The sequence below is a fragment of the Manis javanica genome, chromosome 8, assembly GCF_040802235.1.
Source record: "Manis javanica isolate MJ-LG chromosome 8, MJ_LKY, whole genome shotgun sequence".
NCBI lineage: Eukaryota > Metazoa > Chordata > Mammalia > Pholidota > Manidae > Manis > Manis javanica.
Genome location: NC_133163.1, coordinates 109,945,128 through 109,953,008, shown reverse-complemented (window position 1 = coordinate 109,953,008; position 7,881 = coordinate 109,945,128). Strand labels below are relative to the sequence as shown.

At 35.1% G+C, this 7,881-nt stretch overlaps 1 protein-coding gene and 1 long non-coding RNA gene across 7 annotated transcripts in view; one reads left to right on the top strand and one right to left on the bottom strand.

Moving 5' to 3' along the window:
• Window positions 1-7,881, top strand: part of RORA (RAR related orphan receptor A) — a 674,793-nt gene that overhangs the window by 573,031 nt on the left and 93,881 nt on the right. The gene's annotated exons all lie outside the window — the stretch shown is intronic.
• LOC108396762 (uncharacterized) overlaps window positions 1-7,881 on the bottom strand; it is a 72,568-nt gene that overhangs the window by 61,105 nt on the left and 3,582 nt on the right. The gene's annotated exons all lie outside the window — the stretch shown is intronic.

Sequence of the window (7,881 nt, the reverse complement as noted above, 5' to 3'; positions counted from 1 at the left end):
CTAGAACATGATCAAATGGTCAAAACGCTGAATAGGAATGAGAACTTAAGGATGTTATTCCAGGATCTATAGGTATTTCCACCCATGACTTTTTATGTCGTTCACCCACACAGCTGCCACGTTTTTGTTCCATCTAAAAAGCCTTGCCATAAATATTGCATGTCATTTTGCCCAATTAAATGTTTTGTGTTTTATTTCAAAAGCCCTGGTACCAAATAATATAATCTTTAAAATGTAATATAACCTATTAGGGTTCTCTTCTAGGCTAATGCAGTATTTCATACAAAGCAAAAGGTAGCAAGAGAAAAATTATATGGGGTAGAAATGCCAAGCAAGCATCCTTTAAATGTGGAAGAGGTCAGTTTTAGGATTAATCATAGGGACAACTCCCTTATGCCATTGGAAAACACAAGTGATAGAGCCTACCTGGATCTCCCACTCCCATCGGAATGGAGAAAAAACTTAAAAGGTACAAGAAAAGCTTAAATAAATTAATGAAAAAGCCAATAAAAGACACATAAATTCAAAATACATTCTTAATTTCTGAGGCCAATGTCATAAAGGGCACCGGGGACCCTCACAAACACTCCGCATGTCTCCATCATGCTTGAAAGGACTAGGAACTTTGAAACACCCTGCATATCACCAGGCCTGGCTTATGCTCTGCATCCTATGAGCCAGTTTTCTGTAGATTGTCATGAGGTCTAGTTAACAGTTAACTGGTGATTTATTGGTGGCATATTGTTGAAGAGTCATGTAAATTACCTCTTGTGGTAGGAATGAATAGGTAATATAAAAATGTATGAGCCAAAAAGAAAACATTACTAGTGACAAAAATCTTCTGAAAAAAATACAAGACAGCCCCACGTTCCACTTTCCAAAATCCTTGTGGAAAACATTCCTTATACTTGCCAATCTGAGTTCCTCTGAATATGAATTCCTAAAGAACAGGAAATCAATTTTCAGTATCTAGCATGCAGCAACATTTATCAATCACTAGACTGAGAGTTGGAAACCCCAACTCAAGTCCCAGCTCTGCCTTGAGCAGTGTAACCCAGGCAAGGCCGGAAAGCATCCCCGAACTTCATTTACCCCATCTGTGATGGGGGTGATGACTGCTGTCAGCCTGCTGGCTTCCTGGGAGTTTATACACGTGGAATGAACTACATTCTCATTAACAACAACTAATAATGATGAGGAGGAGGATAATCAACTTCATGACAGTTTAGAGGTGTTTTAACACAATTTTAATTACAAAAAAATTTTTAATACAAAAAGCATTATTCTGGAGCCTGGACAATATGTGGAGTGAAAGCAACAATAACCAGAAACTATGGCTCAGGACATTCACGGCAGTGACTTCCCCTTCCTCGGTCTAGCCTGCAGGGCAGAGAATTCATCTCAGGCCCTTCGGCTCCTGCATTGTGGCATTTGCATGATGTGGATACAGCCTGGCAGGTGTAGAGTCTACAGTTTCCTTGACTCCAACAAATTAGTGTTCACAGATGTTTTGTAGCTGCCCTGGAAACAGGCTAGCGGTTTTGAAAAAGAATTGCTGCAGCCATGAAGAAGGTGTTGGTATCATGTGTGTGCATGTGTAAAACGTACTTTTAAAAACCCATCACTTCCTCTGCACTGACTGAAAACAGGGCCGAGTTGTGCCTATGGTTTTGTTTTTCCTTTTTTTCCCCATTGAACTTAACTTTAACTGCTAACTTTCCTCCTCCAGAATTCTGGCACATTAAACATCATTATGTAAACAGCAATGGCTATTATATAAATGGCAAACATCTTAATATAATGATATATATTGAAACCTCAGCCCTGAACACTTGTAATTCAAGGAAACATTTACAAAAACATGGTAGCTTCCAAAAGAGAGAAGGGTGTTTGAGGAGTTTTTATTTTATTGAAACTTGGCTAATAGGATTGAATGAAACACCTGAATATAGGCAGTATATCGTATAAAATAGAAAAAAAACACTTATCACTACTATGGAAAGCTCTTTATTTTCCCAATAGGCTTCAGAGTATTGCTTACTGAAACTGAAATAACTAAGACCCTGATTGTTAAGGTCTTTAAAGTAATTAGGATTATTATTTTAGCTATGTATACCAATGTGGCATTCACAGGTATTACTAGAAAATGAGTGATTTTCTGGAGTAGATCTCTATAAGTTACCTAAATGACTTCAGTTTTATTTGGGGTTTGGGAGGCCTTTCAAAATACATTACATAAGTCCCTGTCTTCTTAGAGTTCATGGGCTAATCCATCCTTAATATTTCAAAGTCATTATAAACAGTAATTATTATGGTGTATACAGTATGCCGTAATGCAGGATGGCCTCAGAGTCTCATGGGTGTGGCATTGTTGGCCCCTATGCGAAATCGCTCCATGCTGCCATACGTTTTGAGTTCTTATGTCTGCCTTTTTAATCATCTTGTTTATCTCTTCCTACAATATCATTTCTCTTGGCTCCCAGGAGCAGAATTCTCTACTTCTTTCTTCTCTGCTTTTTTATATATTCTGTATACTGGGAAATCAGATATCAAGTTTGTCAGAATTGTATCTTGCATCAGAGTAAATAGTCTCTGAGAGAATGCCAGAGGGATTTTTTTTTTCCCCTAAGCACAGATATGAAGTTCTTGGAATTTTAGTGGTATCTTTGTGGGTTTTCTTTTTTTTCTTTCTCTCTTTCTTTTTCTTCCTTTCTTTCCTCTTTTCTATCTTCCTTCCTGTTTTCTGTCCTTCTTTCTTTTTCCTTTCTTTGTTTCTCTTTCTCTCTTCCTTTCTTTCCTTCTTTTTCTTCCATGTTCCATTTCATAAGCCTTTCAAATGCGAGTTCTCTAATTATGACAAGTCTTGCAGCAATTATTTATACTCCTTTAATAGCGATTCTAATTTAGAGTTCCTTAGATAACCATGTGCCTCACCTGTGGATATACAGGAATCTACACACCTTCTACTAGTCTTAATGACAATTTTGGGTGACTAAGCAAGGGTAGGACTTTTTTTTTTTACCTTTTTCTTTTTTTTTATTGAAGTATTGGTAATACACAATCTTATGTTGGTTTCAAATATACCACACAGGGAAAGGTAGGACTTTTTTTTAACTTCCTTTTTCAAATATCTTACACAGTGAGTGCCTCACCCGCAGTCTGTTTCCAGACAATTTCTGATGATTGACTGAGATTTTAAAATAATTGTCATGCACAAGCTACATACCAGTGGAACTTTCTAAGATTTGTACTGGTTTTTCATGTTCTGGAAAATGCTTCTGAGCTTTTCACACCTTGCTTTAAAAAAATCGAGGGACAAAAATGATTTTAAAACATGCATAAAGGAGCTGAAAATAGAACTCTTCGTAGATGTGAATTCCAAGTACCTTCAGTTTTCCTATGGGATTATTTTGTTGATGGAGGAATTTGTAGCTCTTGATTAGAAACCCTTTCATTCATTCATTCATTCCAACAATAGCATTTATTGCATGCATGGTGGCCCCTACCAGGAATGTACAGGCTTATCAGACACAATCTCAGGAAGCAGACATTTTGGCTAGAATTGGAAGGCTGCTGTGAGTCAGAACAGCTGCCGTGTTTTAGAAGCATTCCCCCAGTTAAAACCGAAAGCTTTAAAGTGAAGCTTAACTTGTTCTTCAACTAACCTTGATTCTATTAGAACAATCCCAGATATTTCATGTTCTGGGAGGAAATCTGGAGAAGCAGTGTCATAATGTTTTCCTGCTCCCTGACAAGTTATTGAGTCGCCCTGTCCAAGATTATCTACAATAGCCTGGAAATAATCGGAGATGATGTGCCTCCATGTAAAATACTTGGCAAATCATGTTTGAACCCTAGGTTCAGTTTAGACCTGTTGTTAGGTTCCTTATAAGAACTCACGTGATTAAAAAATGTTGTCTCAAGGAAAATTAGTACAAATATAAGTTAGGAAACAATGATGTTTCACATAAAATAATGATTATTGATTCCGAGGTTTTTACCTATCTGTTCTGCTTTGTAATCAAATACACAAACTTAGCATCTCTCCCTCCCTTCCATTAGCTTGCTTTGCTAGTGAATCATCATGTTTTGCATCTACTGAAGACCAATAATTCTTAAGTAGTGTCACTTAATCATATCTGATCATCATAATTTTGTAAGGCAATCATATGTATAAATTTCAAGTGATGTAACCATTGTATTTATGCAGCTTCTTTTCCACTGTATTTTAATATTTATATTATTTTGTTAGTCTCAGTCACACACAGGAGGATTGTGATAATTTTATAGAAATTACTGAGTTTTATTGCCCTGAAATCTTAAGGGGCATATAGATCTTTTTAAGAAAACATTTCAACAAGAATCTGAATGTCTATTAATTAAATTTAATTTTTTGGTTTTTTTCAGGAGTGTTTGAAAGAGAAAAAAAAATTCTTGTTTCCAGAGAATATAAACTCTGTTATTAAAGAATCAATTTCAAACATTCAGAAAATATTTTTGAAGTATAGATAAATCAACAGTTCTTATGAAGACATATTCATAGTATATATAATGTACATAACCTTTGATCCTAAAGAATGTGACTAGATTGACAGAGTAACAAGACATCTACTTGTAAAGTGAAAATTCCTCTTAAGTATTTGTGTACCTTGAATACATAACACCAAACACATGAAGAGTTGGCACTATCTGGGTGGATAAATAAATAACTGTTCATCAGTATATTTTATATTGTTCATATAGTTATTAACGTCTAGTTGTGGTTCATTAACAGTTCCAACCCAGTGACTCCTGTATATCAACAGAATGCCAGATACTAATGGCTTTCATGTTTATTTTAAGGTCTTTAAAAAATTCTAAACAATTGGTACTATTTTTCCAGTTTTCCAGGTGAGGAAAATGAGGCTCAAGAAATAGAAGTAAAATGTCACCAGCTGTGTGTGTGACTGGTACTAGAACTGGGATGAGAAACCAGATTTTCCAACTCTTAATTCCTGTGCTCTTCCCACCATACATGCTGCTTTCAAAGAAATATTCATTTACTTAATTTTTCATCCAACATCTAGTCTGTGCCAGGTACTGTGCTAAATAAGCCTTACTGTTACAAGAGATACAAAGGTGAATAAGGCAGATGTGTTCCCTACCTCTTAGAGTCTATAGAGTCCAATGAAGAAGAGAGGAGAACAAATGATTTTAAAAAGTCTGAAGAATCAGGTTTATAGAAAGGGAAGAACAAGATGCCAGTGAGAGCGCAAAGCTCATGAAATGTAGGGTAGTAGTTTGACAAAGACCTGAAAGCAGTGACATTTAAACTGAGTCTGTAGGAGGGTAAAAATAGATTGGATAGAGATGGATAGACAGACAGAGTTGATTCTCATTATTGGCAGATTCTGTATTTGCAAATTTGCTTACTCACTAAAATGTATTTATAGTCCCGAAATCAATATTGGCTGCCACTTTCGGACCTGGGCAAACGTAGTGTAGTGACACACATTCCCAGCTGAGGTCTGATGAGACAATGCTCTGCCCATTGTTTCAGTTCTCATATTGTAAGCAAGTGTCCCTTTCACAGTCTATTTAGTGCTGTATTTTTCTAATGTTCATGCTTTTTGTTGATGATCTTGCTGTGTAAAATGGCCCTCAGGCATAGTGTAGAAGTGCAACTAGTGTTCTTAAGTGGAAGAAAGCTGCAATGTGCCTTACAGAGAAAAAAACATGTTTAATAAGTTTCATTTAGTGCTACTGGGTGTGGGTTCAATTTTAATAATCAAAAGTATATATCAAGTAAGGTGTGTTTAAAAAAAAATAACATTATGTGTTGATGATTGACAGCAGAAGCTCATGGGAGCTTAGCCCCTGTATTTCCCTAGGGTTAATGATTCAGTATTCACTAATTCAATGATTTCAGTGAGTTTATAGAACATAACCATCTAGAACAACAAGAAAATAGATAGATAAATATTTGACAACATTAAGTGCTGGTGAGGATATAGAGCAACTGGAACTCTCATATATCTCTAGTAGGAATGCAAAATGGCACAGCTACTCTGGGAAACCACTGGGCATTTTTTTATAGTTAAACTTCTATATCTCATATACTCCAGCAGTCCCATTCCTAGGTATTTACCCAAGTAAAATAAAAACTTATGTTCACACAAAAACCTGTACATGAATGTCCACAGCAGCTTTAATTGTGACTGGTAAAAGAGGAAACGACCTAAATGTCCTTCATCTATGGAATGAATAAACTGTGGAATGTAATATTACCCAATCATAGAAAGTAACAAATAAATGATGTGCTCAAAAGTGTATGCATCTGAAATGCATTATGCTAAGCAGAAGAAACCAGAGTCAAAAGACTACATAATACACCATTCCACTTAAATGATACTCTTTAAAAGCAAAACTAGAGATAGAAAACAGATCCATGGTTGCCAGGATTTGGGGAAGGGCAATAAGTTGACTGCGAGGGGCACAGAGGAATTTGGGAGGAGAAGAAAATGGAACTTTTCCATTTATCAATCGAACTGGTGGTAATACAATTAAATACATTTGTCAAAACTCTAACAACTGTACACCAAAAAGAGTGTGCACAAACTGTACACTAAAAAACTGTTAACAAACAGAATAACGTTTACTAAACTAGACTTTAACAAGAAATGAAAAAAAAGGGAGATTTGAAAGACAAATTAAAATATAATTCTTCTGTTTGCCTCAGTGACATCAGAAAATACCATTAAAATAGTATAACATGTGTCTTCATATAGTTCTAGTTGATAAAATGCTGTTAGTATAAAATAATCACTGTAGTAATCTATGTTACCCTGTGAATTGGGCAATGCGTGCTATCTAATGTGAACATATAAACCATGTTTTCTTTTCTCATTTTGTAATGCTGAAATTTAACATAGTTCATACTGGTTTATAGAAAATAGTTTCTTACTGGTTTTCTGACATGTGACATCTGCAAACTGTACTATAATTCTAATACATGTGTTATTCATAAGGGGATGAAACTTGTTTGATTCGAATTACCCAGTTAAATGGCATTTTGATCTTGGGATAACAGAGGGAAAAGGACAACAAAAAAATATATGACAATATCACTTACCCTGCTTATTTAATGATAGGCAACTTTCAACCATGGATGGTTTAGCTGCTCACATGCTTGGAAGCAGGAAGACCTACCACAGGAATTCTGGGAGTGTCTTTGGATTCAGATATTTCTCTTTTTTATTCTTCCTTGTCTACAATGACTTTGCCACATTTCTTCTGTTATATTTTAAGGAGCTAAGATGTTATAAGTCCAATCACCATTACATTTTAGTTTATGAAAGTCACTTTCACCATAAAATATGTACCTAGCTTTTGGATTAATGGGTGAGTTGAGTTTTTTGAGACTACTACTGTATTTAAGCCTTTACAACAAATTCAATAATGCACATCAATAATTTCTCAATGATGTGTGCCATCACTTACACAAATAAGTCACTTTCTCACATGTATTATGACATTTTAAAAATTACTGAATCTATATTTTCCTTAAGAGGTATATGCATGACTGTAATCACTTAATAAATGTAGACAATGATTTTTTTTAAGTGCATGGAAAATAAGTGACTGTGCCTAAGATTACTATACTATCAAAGCCATTTGTTGGGGAATTAAATATGTGAAGTAAATGCTATATTATATGACATGTTGCAAAAACTATGAAAGAGCAGCAGTGACACAATTGGGATAAGTAAAAACAGTAAATATCTCTATCCTGTAGGATAGTAAGACTTATGAAATTATTACTTTTTACATTTTTAACAAATTTGTTACTTTGAAGTCTTTTAGAAATGCACCATTGACTTGTATAGTTTTTACTTTCTTTGC